This window comes from Danio rerio, chromosome 3 (genome assembly GCF_049306965.1).
Source record: "Danio rerio strain Tuebingen ecotype United States chromosome 3, GRCz12tu, whole genome shotgun sequence".
NCBI lineage: Eukaryota > Metazoa > Chordata > Actinopteri > Cypriniformes > Danionidae > Danio > Danio rerio.
This window is the reverse complement of record NC_133178.1, coordinates 62,745,581-62,757,500: the sequence shown is the minus strand read 5'-3', so window position 1 is coordinate 62,757,500 and position 11,920 is coordinate 62,745,581. Positions and strand designations below refer to the sequence as shown.

Below are 11,920 nucleotides of genomic sequence, written 5' to 3'. Positions count from 1 at the left end.
TCCTTCACACAAATCTTCAATTAGCCATCATTCTGCAAACCTTATAAAAACGATGGAAGGTCTGTGTTGTTCTGTGCCAGCATTGATGGAGGAGGTCAATATGGCTATGTCCTATACTCCCAATAGTTTTGACTGTATATTAGTTTACATGTGTTTTCTCTAATATTTACAGTATTTTATTACTTTTGTCTGTTTTTTTTATATACAGTATTTCAGTTTTCAGCCACAGTTAGAAAAATGTCATGAAATCAATATATATTCAATCAAAGCACATCTTATTCTTGATCCAATTTGACAGCCCAAATAGAGACAACAAATGCCATTGGCTATAAGCTACAATAGCAAGCAATGGTGGTGCATTTTGAGTTCTGCATTTTGTTGTCCATTGTGTAATGATTAATTGAAAGAGCTCATATACTTGTTTGCAAGTTGTGTTGTTTGTAGGTAAAACTAGCTTTTGTTGCATATTTTAAATATTTTGACATGATATGTGCCTTTTGCAAGCAAAATGTGTCATTTTGACCATGAGTGCCGCTGTTTAGGCCTGTGTGTTAACTGTTTTGAAAATGTGGAGTTTCAGTTGACAACTGCATCCAAGCAATCGAGAAAAACTGTAAACCAGCCTAGGCTGGTTGTCTGGTTTTAGCTGGTTGACCAGCCTGGTTTTAGAGGGGTTTTGGCCATTTCTAGGCTGGTTTCCAGCCATTTTCAGCCTGGTCTTAGCTGGATATAGCTGGTTTTGGATGGACTCCCAGCTTGGCTAGGCTGGTCAAGCTGGTTTTAGCTGGTCATCTCCCAGCCTGACCAGCTAAGATCAGGCCGGAAATGGCTGGAAACCAGCCTGAAAGTTGCCAAAACCCCTCTAAAACCAGCCTGGTCGAACAGCTAAAACCAGCCAACCAGCCTAGGCTGGTTTAAGCTGGATTTTTCAGCAGGGTAGTTTAGCAGCGCTAAACAGTGAAGATGCTCATTATTATTCACTGTAGTTTCAGCCCTGTTGCTTGTCTCTGCACTGGGATATTATGACTTCTTGAAATGCTGAAAAGCTCCTCATTTCCTGATCATGACCTTTGTGCTGTGAGTGGGTGGGGAGTCTCAGTGGGCCAGGACGGCTATCAGCTGCTTGTTCTCAGTGGAAGTGGCTCTTTTACAGCCATGGCTCATTGTTCTCCGGCTCCTGATCACAAAGGAATGCCTGTAATCTGGGGAGTGTTTCTGAACCCGCGGGTCTAGAGGAGGAGAACATGTCTCTGTCTTGGACTCAATTGTTGCTGGACGCCATTTAAACAACAGACTGCCAACCTCACAGCCTGTCTGCTGCTCACACAGAACAGCTCAGAATCAGATATCAGCCGTCTGATTCCCTCCAGAAAACTCTTCCTCTGTTCTTCTGTCACTCGCGTGCCAAGACAGAGTTATGCAACATTTACATTCATCAGATCCATCAGAGGAAACTCAAGAGGTGTTTTATTTCCACTGTGAACACCAGGAGGAGAGGACAGGTGCTGTCGAATGATTCTGAGCAGAATAAACTGCTCTGGACAGGTTTTGAAGCCGGCATGACATTTTTAAGCCATATACAGTATCATTTCTAAGAGGATAATCAATAGCTGTTGTGTTTTTCCAGCTTCTGAACAGTTTTGTTTTATGCTTATGTGTTTAAATCGTTTAAATGGCATCAATCCTTTACACAGTCATCTGAATTATACATACAGAAGAGTAGTTTTCCCTTATGAATGTGCATAATCAGAACATTATACTGAATCAAGATAATCTTCTACACAGGACAATATGATCTCTCACACTTTCTGAAATGCTGTTTAATAATTCTGCTGGCAGCTCAGCTTTGATGCTGAATATTGATGCTGTTGTTTCCTACAACAGACACCATGTGATGACTCCGAACAGAAGAAAACATCACAGTTAGTTTTTGTGTGTCGTCTGCCATTCAGAGGAGCATCTTATTCACTAGAGCAGGGATGGCCAACCCTGTTCCTGGAGAGCCACCTTCCTGCAGATTTCAGTTGCTACCCATATCAAACACATCTGAACCAATTAATTAGGACCTGAACACCACGTGATAATTACAGGCAGGTGTGTTTGATATGGGTTGCTACTGAAATCTGCAGGAAGGTGGCTCTCCAGGAACAGGGTTGGCCACCCTTGGTCTAGACCAGGGGTCTCAAACTCGCGGCCCGCGGGCCATTTGCGGCCCTCAGTGCAATATTTTGTGGCCCGCGCCGACCGCTGTACTCTGACAGAATCAGCGGAGCGGTGAGAGAGAGCGCTCCCCGCTCCGCTGATTCTATCCGTACACAGCGCGCTTGTCACTCAATGCGCGTTGTCGCGCGCGTTCTGATCAGCTGTGTAGTCGCGCGCGTACTCAAGAGCGGTGTTAATGCGCGCCTATTGAAGGGCGGGACCGAGGGTGTGTCGCGTCGCGGGGGCACTTTTGATCATTTTGGAAGGGCACTTTCTATGCAAGACTAAAAAGGGCATGTGCTCGGCACAGGTTGAGCCCTATGTGTGCACGTGCCTGCCCTGCATCTTATATATATTGATATTATAGGTAGATACAGACTGGTACAGACTGATGTGACTGGAGTGGGGTGGGGGTGTTTTATTTATACATGTATACGCCTTTTTTTAGGTGAGGGAATGGAAGTTTTGAGTGAGTTCCCCCACTTTTTTCCCTAGGACTTCAATAAGTCAAAGTACAGGTATAGACTTAATGATGATCATCTTCAAGCCATACTGAGGGTCTCAACTGCTTCCGCTCTAAAGCCAAATGTGGTTCAGATTTGTGAGAAGAAGCGCTGTCAAGTCTCTGGCAGCAAGAAGTAGGCAAAAGATGCCATGTTCAGAAGAACTGTTCATAATCTTCACTCAATGTTCTATTAATGTTCAGGACACTTCATGTTTAGAAGAAATAATTAAAACTGTTAATAATGACATTTGAGGACTTTTTTGTGTGAAATCCCTTATGCGGCCCAGCCTCACCCAGACTTTGCCTCCTGCGGCCCCCATGTAAATTGAGTTTGAGACCCCTGGTCTAGACCTTTGTATGGGTACCAGCACATTCAGGAGTTGAGGGCAATGAAGCAGCAGATAGGTTAGCTAAAACAGTAATGGCAAAAGAGAGGATAGAAATGCAAATCCAGTACAGTAGGGCTGAACATAAATAAATAATTAAAGAGGGAATACACAAAGTTTGGCAAATAAGTTGGGACAATGAACAAGAACGCAGACACTTAAATGTTATAAAGCCAAGGGTAGGGCAGATTTTGAAATCATGTGGGAGCAGGAAGCAGGACTGTATTCTTTCAAGATTAAGGACATACAAGGCTGAACTCTACATTACACATGACAGGAAAACATTCAACAGGGTTGTGTGATGGATGCAGAGAGAGACAGTAGACATGTAATCATAGCTGCAATAAATACACAGAGGAAAGAAATATATTAATTAATGATCTACAGATCAATGATGAATATATAACACATTGTATCTAATTGATACAATTCTTAAAAATAACTCAGTTAATACCTAGGATATAGAATGTAAATTTCCCCTCTCTTCTACTATCTTTCTCTGTCTCGGCTTTGAAGGACCTGAGCTGTTGATGGAGGAGCTGAACATGCAGCAACATGGAAGGTTCAGGTTTTAAAGAGTCTAGAGGTAAAGAAATGAGTCCCTGATCCATAACCCACAGTAGGTGACGGTAATACTCTATTTAGGAATGTCAACCGCCAATTAAACACCAGGAAGAAGAAGAAGGTCTAGTCCTTTGGAAGTAAAGATAGGCTGAGGATCGCCAGTTTGCCAATGTAACGGAAGCCAGCTAGTAGGTGCTGTGCAGGTAAACCTCTCTCCTCTGCCCTCTAAAGGTGCTCTAGCGACAGAGGCCATGCCTCCTAGTTTGAGCAACTGACTCCTATGCGGAAGGTCCCCGGTTTGATACCAGGTCAGAGCGGGTTGGGTGGCGTATGACCCGATGGGGTTAGATTGGTGCTGTGAACCGGATAGGAGTGAGGTTTAGGGGAGTGAGTGTAACCTCTGCAGGTAAACCTCGCTCTTCTGACCTCTAAAGGTGCTCTAGCGCAGATGCTAGAGGCCATGGTCTTTAGCCTTCTTGTTAGAGCGACTGACTTCCATGCGGAAGGTCGCCGGTTCGATCCCAGCTCGGAGCGGATTGGGTGGTGTAGGACTGGTGGGGTTACACCAACAAATATGAGAACATTATTGAAATGTTTAAACACAATGTTCCTAAAAGTAAGAGGGGAGGACATTTGGATATTTCACCTTCAACAGTGCAGAACATCATTAAAAGATTCAAAGAATCTGGAGAAATTTCAGTGCATAAAAGACAAGGGCACAAGTCTAAGCTGAACTACTGTGATCTCCAAACCCTCAAGCAGCACTGCATCAAGAATCTTCATTCAGTTAATGTTACGACCACAGTCACATAACTGAGGGAAAACACAAATGGATCGATTGAGGGGTTTTATTAACAAAACAACCTAAAAGTAAACAAAGTGTGGGGAGAAAACACAACAAACTTAGGCTGAACACAGAATGGAGCACAACTCCGCGTCACTGAAGTGCTGCAGCATGAGCTCTGATAACGCTGGCGGTCATTGATCCACAGGTGTAAAGGAATCGACTTAATCAAAAACACAAACAGCAACAAAACACTAGAGGGCGACAAAATAACAGAAATAAATACATGTAACAATCTATAAGCGAGATCACCACATGAGATCAGGACTACTTTGGCAAACCTTTGCCAAGTACTTTGAAACAAAGTTGATGCCACAAATGGCAGTGAAAACTGTACTGTGCCAAAAGGAAGCCCTACAGTATGTTTACAGTGTCCAGAAGCACCGTCAACTTGTGCTCAGAGGTATCTGGGATGGTCTATCACACTGTAGAAACATGTACTGTGGTCAGATGAATCAGTATTTCAGGAATTTTTTGGGAGAAATAGAAACCGTGGGCTCTGGATTAAAGAAGAAAAGTATCATCCAGACTGTTACAAACAACACGTCCAAAAGCCAGGGTCTGTCATGGTATGAAGTTGTGTCAGTGCCCTTGTCAGAGGTAACTTGCAGTTCTGTGATGCACCATTAATGCTGAACAGTACATTGAGATTTTGGAGCACAATATGGTGCCTTATTCTCCAAGGGACGCCCATGCATATTTCAACAAGACAATGCAAAACCACATTCTGCACACATTACAAAGTCCTGGCTGCAGAGGAAGAGGATAAAGGAACTCAACTGGCCTGCCTGCACTCTAAACCTGTGTCTAATAGAGAATGTGTGAAGCGCAAAATGCGGCAATGAAGACCCTGTGCTGTTGCCCACCTTAAGACTTGTTTGCAGGAAGAATGGGACATATTTACACCTGTAACACTTCATCACTTGGTTTCTTTAGTCCCTAAACATCTTTTAAGTGTTGAGAAAAGGAATGGCAACACTACAAAGTGGTAAATGCTTTACTGCTACAGCTTTTTTTAAATGTGTTGCAAGAATCAAAATTAGAATGTGTTAATAGACAAAAGTAATATTTAAATCATGAGGAACACTGTAAATAATGTTTGCTGTATTGTTTGCATTGAAATACGTGTCAACATAAATTTAGAAACCATGTTTTTCTTTTTCTATAATGTCCCAACCTGTTCTGATTTGTGGTTGTATGCTTTGCGCAAGTGTATATGTAGGCCAGTGTTTGTTTTGTCCACAAGATGTCGCCATGACACTGTTGTATTTTTGTTGTATTGAAGTTCCTTGTTTTGTTTGAGCCTCTTGGCATACTGTAGTGTTGAACAATGTGTAGTGCACCATATTTTCCTCAGTTTGTGTTATCAGCACTGATAGGTAAGACGTGTTCATGATCGTGGGATCCTCATCTGAAATACATCTTTGTTGTTAATGCTCAAAAGTTCTGTTTAATGAGATATTCTGTGTACTAAACTGTTAAAGATCAAATGCAGAGTTATATGAAGATTTAAAAGGTTGTATTATTTTTTATTTTTGTTATAAAGTGGTTAAGGAGAGGTACAGCTCATGCAAAGCCATTGTGTTACAATATAAGCAGCAGTAGTTAATAATAGTGATTGTTTTTGAGATCTTTTATTGTATTGAGACAACCGAGTTTGTGTTATCAACACTGATAGGTGCCCTTCTGTCAAATAAATGGTTGAGTTATGATCGCGAACCTCTCTTTGCCTGCATCTCCCGTTTACCACCCCACAAACACATGCAACAACACAGAGTAGCAGCGGTGGGGCCAGGCCAGCGAGCAAAATAGAGGCAAAGTTTGTTTTACATTTGCAGATTCAGACTTTCCCCTCAATCATATAACTTCATAAAAGTATTATTTGCAAACTCTAGGTAGCGAAATCTTATATTATATTAGCAGCCAATGACTATCAAAGTACAACATTGCTCACGGTCAAATAAACAGTGTTAATGTTGATTTCAAGTCATACTGGCATGCTTATTCTAATCAAATATTCAAAGTAACATGGTAAACAGTATAGAGACTTCTAAATGAACGAATTTGCAAATATTAAACCAACTTTACCTCTATGCGAGCATGCATAGAGTGAGTGGGTTACATATATAATGGTGTTTCGTGAATAAAATGGTGTTTTATTCACAAATATTCTATGCAGTAACTCATTTTGCGCATACAATAATTTCACAACTGAGGATGGAAACAGTTAACAACAGTGATGCTCAGAGATACACACACAGGCATGACTTGATCTGTAATTTAACCGACTTTCAAGGCTACTCATATGACATACACTGAAATTCATTTAGTGAAGTATTCCTCCAAATGTGGGGGGCGCCACAATGGTGCAGTGGGTTTGTTTTTCTGGATTGCTTTTTAAAACTCTTGGTTGGGTTTAGGGAGGTGGGTGGGTCAGTCGGTGCTTTTGAAAACACTATTGGTTGGGTTTGGGGAAGGAGGAGGGTGGGTCAGTTGATTGGTCAGTTAGTCAACAGTGGCCTCTGGTGGATTTACACGAGAACAGCAGGCATGAATGGCACTCGCGAGAGAAATTTGCAACACAGGCTCATTCTGAAAACGTACCCTTATATCTGAAGACCGGCAAATACCCCTGCTGAAAAAAACAGCTTAAACTAGCCTAGGCTGGTTGGCTGGTTTTAGCTGGTCGACCAGGCTGGTTTTAGAGGGGTTTTGGCCATTTCCAGGCTGGTTTCCAGCCATTTCCAGCCTGGTCTTAGCTGGTCAGGCTGGAAGATGACCAGCTAAAACCAGCTTGACCAGCTTAGCCAGGCTGGGAGCCCAGCCAAAACCAGCAATGTCCAGCTTAAACCAGGCTGGTCAAGCTGGTTTTAGCTGAATTTAGCTGGTCATTTTCCAGCCTGACCAGCTAAGACCAGCCTGGAAATTGATGGAAACCAGCCTGGAAATTGCCAAAACCCCTCTAAGACCAGCCTGGTCAACCAACTAAAACCAGCCAACCAGCCTAGGCTGGTTTAAGCTGGATTTTTCAGCAGGGACGTGCCTGGAGCTCCAGTTTTTGTTTTTCGCTAATCCACCAGAGGTGTCATGGTGGCGCAGTAGATAGCAGGTTTGAGTCTTGGCTAGATCCGTTGACATTTCTGTGTGGAGTTTGCATGTTCTCCTTGTGTTCACGTGGGTTTCCTCCAAGTGCTCCGGTTTCCCCCACAAGTCCAAAGAAATGCGGTATAGATAATTCGGATAAGCTAAATTTTCCATTGTTTATGAATGTATGAGTTTGTATGGATGTTTCCCAAAGATGGGTTGCAGCTGCAAGGGCATTCACTGTGCAAAAGATGTGCTGAATAAATTGGCGGTTCATTGCACTGTTGCAACCCCAGATTAATAAAGGGACTGAGCCAAAATAAAATTGAATGAATACACCAGAGGCCGCTGTGTACACTTTTTCAGCTCTCAAATTTCTCTGGCAAGTGCCATTCGCACCTGCTGTTTTTTTGCACGCAAATCCACCAGAGGCCAATCACCCCACCCTTCTCTAAACCCAACCAATAGCAATTTAAAAATGACAGATTGACCCACCCACCCCCTTTCCTTAACCCTACCACAGTATTTTAAAAAGCAATTCTGAATATGAAAAGTCCCTTAGTTTTTTTACTAGGTTTTCAGATTTTACCACATTTTCACCCTGTTATTTACTTGTTTATTTTATTTTTTGGATTTTGTTTTTGTTTTACCTGCTTTCTGGAACTCTTCTTCACCAGACACAAATCCCATTGCCATTGTCAACTCTGCTTTTTGTTTCAAGTCTGCCGACATACGTGTCGAGCTACCGAACAAACTGGTAACAGCAGGAAAGTTATCCATACAGAGGTAAGCGGATAGCTGGTAAGTGCAAAAAGGAACGGTGTATAGCGTTAGCTTTGAAGATGAATTGCAGCCATACATAGCTCTGGCTACTTAACTTGTAATCTCCAGAAACGTATATAGGGCTACATTTTCAGAATGAGTCTATGTTGGAAATTCGAGACCTTAAAAAGCACACAGAGCGGCCTCTGGTGGATTTGCGAAAACAAAAACTGCAAAAAAAAAACCTTGCCTCCTAGGACGTATTTGGTGCTCTCCAGAAATGTATATAGGGGTACTTAGAATGAGCCTAGGTCAGGGATAGGCAAACTCGAACTTGGAGGGCTGGTGGCCAGCATAGTTTTGCTCCAACCCTAATCAAACACACCTGTCTTTCTAGTGATCTTGAAGGCACTGATTAGGTTGTTCAGGTGTGTTTGACTAGTGTTGGAACAAAACTCTGCAGGGACACCGGCCCTCGAGGATCAAGTTTGCCCATCCCTGGTCTATAGGTTGTACAAAATGTACACTTAAAAAAAAAAACATTGCTGCTACTTTTGTTTTAAGTGACTTGTTTAAAATGAGCTGAAACAATCACATTAATATATGTTGTATTACATTAAATCCACAAGTTTATCAATGAAAATAAGTAAACTAAATCATTTTATGTAGAGATAACGTGAACGATTTGTGATGAAGGTGAGGTGAGTCGGATAGAAAAGATTCTGAAATGAGCAGCGGTCTGGCTTTGTACACAGTACAGTACTGATTGTGTTTTGAACAATACAGTCCAGCCGCAGCCTCACCTTGTGCTCCATGTGACAGTTCAGCACACAGACAGACAGAAAGCCTCATCAGAGCTGAAGAATGGAGGATTTCACACAGCCTTCATGTCACGTTCACATGGCACTGCTGTTTGGGGCTGCACATGCACACGGCACAGGAGACTCACATCTTCATCAGCGTGAGCACAATCTCCAGATCTCTGAGCTTTACTGAGACACTTCCCAAAGCACGTCTGTGAACAGGTGAAGCTCAGGGGAACTCATTAAAACATTTCACTGAAATTCATTCAGTGCTAATAAACCGTGCTTTATTATTAAACTGTGCTTACAACCTCCCAGACTGGGGGCTCTAGACAATCAAAGGACTAATCAATGAGACACTTGACTGTATTCATGTTTCTCATTATCAAATAAAATGTTTTAATCTGCCTGATTCATGACATTATTCATATGTACAGTCAAAGTTTAAACACACTATTGAATTTCACTGTTTTCTGCATCAGGAGGACATAATAAAAAAACTAGATGGTCCTCGGCAGGTATTAAAATTTGGATAAATCTCATCTCAAACAGTAGCTGCACATTTCCAACCTCCTATTCTTGACCTATTAGTGAAGTCGGAGGTTTAATGCTGGTGTTCGAGGAATTAAAGCTGATTATAAGAAAAAAACGATACAAATGCATCAGTGAATGATCGAAATATAAGATAAGAAATAGATCAAAAAAGAAAAAACAATTAAACGTGTGTCTCATAGCACTCTTGGTTCACTGAGGGTTCCTCTGGGCCTTTCACCAATTGGTGAAGTTTTTTTTTCCTTGCCGCTGTCGCCACTGGTTTTGGGACTTTTAGAGCTGCTCATCGATGGATTTTCTCTGTTTGGACTCTCAGTAGTGATTATTAAACCACACTGAACTGAGCTAAACAGAGCTGAACTTAAACCGTGAAAACTGAACTGACACTGTTTCAGTTTATCTTCTATGTGAAGCTGCACTGCAAAAAATGCTTTTCTTGCTTAGATTTTTTGACTTATTTCTAGTGCAAATATCTAAAATATCTTATATCAAGAAGCCTTTTCTAGACAAGCAAAACATATTGTCTTATTTTAAGAAATAATACGCCAATATTAAGCGAGTTTTTCCTTAAAACAAGCAAAATAATCTGCCAATGGGGTAAGCAAAATAATTTTAAGCCTGGTTTATACTTCTGCGTCAAGTGACCGGCGCAACTCACGGCGCAGGCAACGCGCGCAGCTGTGCATTTATACTTCTGCGTCAAACACCGGCGTAGGCTACGGCGCTGACGCATAGCCCATCGCCGTGGCCGTCGCCGTCACTGACGTGCACCTCTCAAAAATTGTAACTACACGTCGCAACAACGCGTCGCGCAAGCTCTGTGATTGGTCGGCTTGCTAGCCCCGACGAGTCTGGGCGGGACCGAGAGCCGCGGGAATGGCGCGAGCGATTGTTTACAAGTGTGGAGTCCGTGAAGGAGCTCCGGATGGAAAGTTTTGTTTTGTGTTTACCTCATAGTTAAAGTTGTTGCACGTCCGCCGGTTCCTGCCTCAAAATGAGCGAGTTTGAGTCACTTGTACATCCAGGAAGTGTTCAGAATAGCAAAACATAAGCGAAGAAACTCGACACAGAGGAACATTTACACCTCACTGCCCACTAGCGTTTCTGAAGTGTTAATGCAGACCAACGGAGACAGCACGCAGAAGTATAAATGCACAGCTGCGCGCGTTGCCTGCGCCGTGAGTTGCGCCGGTCACTTGACGCAGAAGTATAAACCAGGCTTAAAATTATTTTGCTTACCCCATTGGCAGATTATTTTGCTTGTTTTAAGGAAAAACTCACTTAATTTTGGCATATTATTTCTCAAAACAAGACAATATGTTTTGCTTGTCTAGAAAATTCTTCTTGATTTAGGAATATTTAGATATTTGGACAACAAGACAACAAATCTAAGTAAGAAAAGCATTTTTTGCAGTGTGCTTTGACACAATCTACATTGTATTCTAGAGAAATAAAGATGAATTGAATTGAATAAATCATGAGGTAAATAAGAATGTGGTAAAATATGAAAACATGGTAATAATCAGGTGAGGGCTGTTCTTTTTCTGGATTGCTTTTGAAAACACTGTCGAATGGGTTTAAGGAAGGGAGTGGGTTGGGATATTGGTTGGTTGGTCAGTCGGTCAGTCAACCGACAGCGACCTCTGGTGGATTTACACAGGAAGAGCAGGCATGACTGGCACTCGTGACAGAAATGTGTGCCCTCAAAAAGCATACACAGTGGCCTCTGGTGGATTCACCATATTAACAACTGCTAAAAAAAAAAAAAAAAAACACATACCTCCGGGAATGTATTTGGTGTCCGGATTGGCTAATCGGGAGGACCGGGAGAATTCCAGGTGGGCCGGTCCGCTTTTTGGCCCCGAGGGCTGGTGTCCCTAGCTGCTTGCACTCTCAGCAGTCGCACTTTTTTCATTTATTCATGTATTTGACCATAGCCTCACTCTTTTTATTCATTATTTTGACGCAGCTCCACTCTTTTTATTTAGTTTCTCGCAGCCCCATGAGCAAAACGCAGCCTGCAGGGTAATGATTAAACGTAACTATTATTCGACCCCAAACAGCGGCACCTTAGTGAATATAAGAATTTGAATAATTAATATTAATGAATATTACACCTGCTCAATGAAAATCAGATGATTCACTTATAAATCTGACATAAATGGGTCAGAAATCTAGAAAGGGGAGAAAAAGATTAAGACGTCAATAGACCAATTTG

The 11,920-nt window shown here is 42.1% G+C and overlaps 1 protein-coding gene across 3 annotated transcripts in view; it reads left to right on the top strand.

Moving 5' to 3' along the window:
- The window catches only part of LOC137490780 (uncharacterized), a 41,012-nt gene extending 38,058 nt beyond the window's left edge, over nucleotides 1–2,954 (top strand). For all 3 annotated transcript variants that reach the window (XM_073945095.1, XM_073945094.1, XM_073945093.1), the window contains one exon: nucleotides 1–2,954. This exon is cut by the window's left edge and continues 2,642 nt beyond it. The gene's annotated coding sequence lies outside the window, so the exon portion shown is untranslated.
- The last annotated feature ends 8,966 nt before the right edge of the window (nucleotides 2,955–11,920 follow it).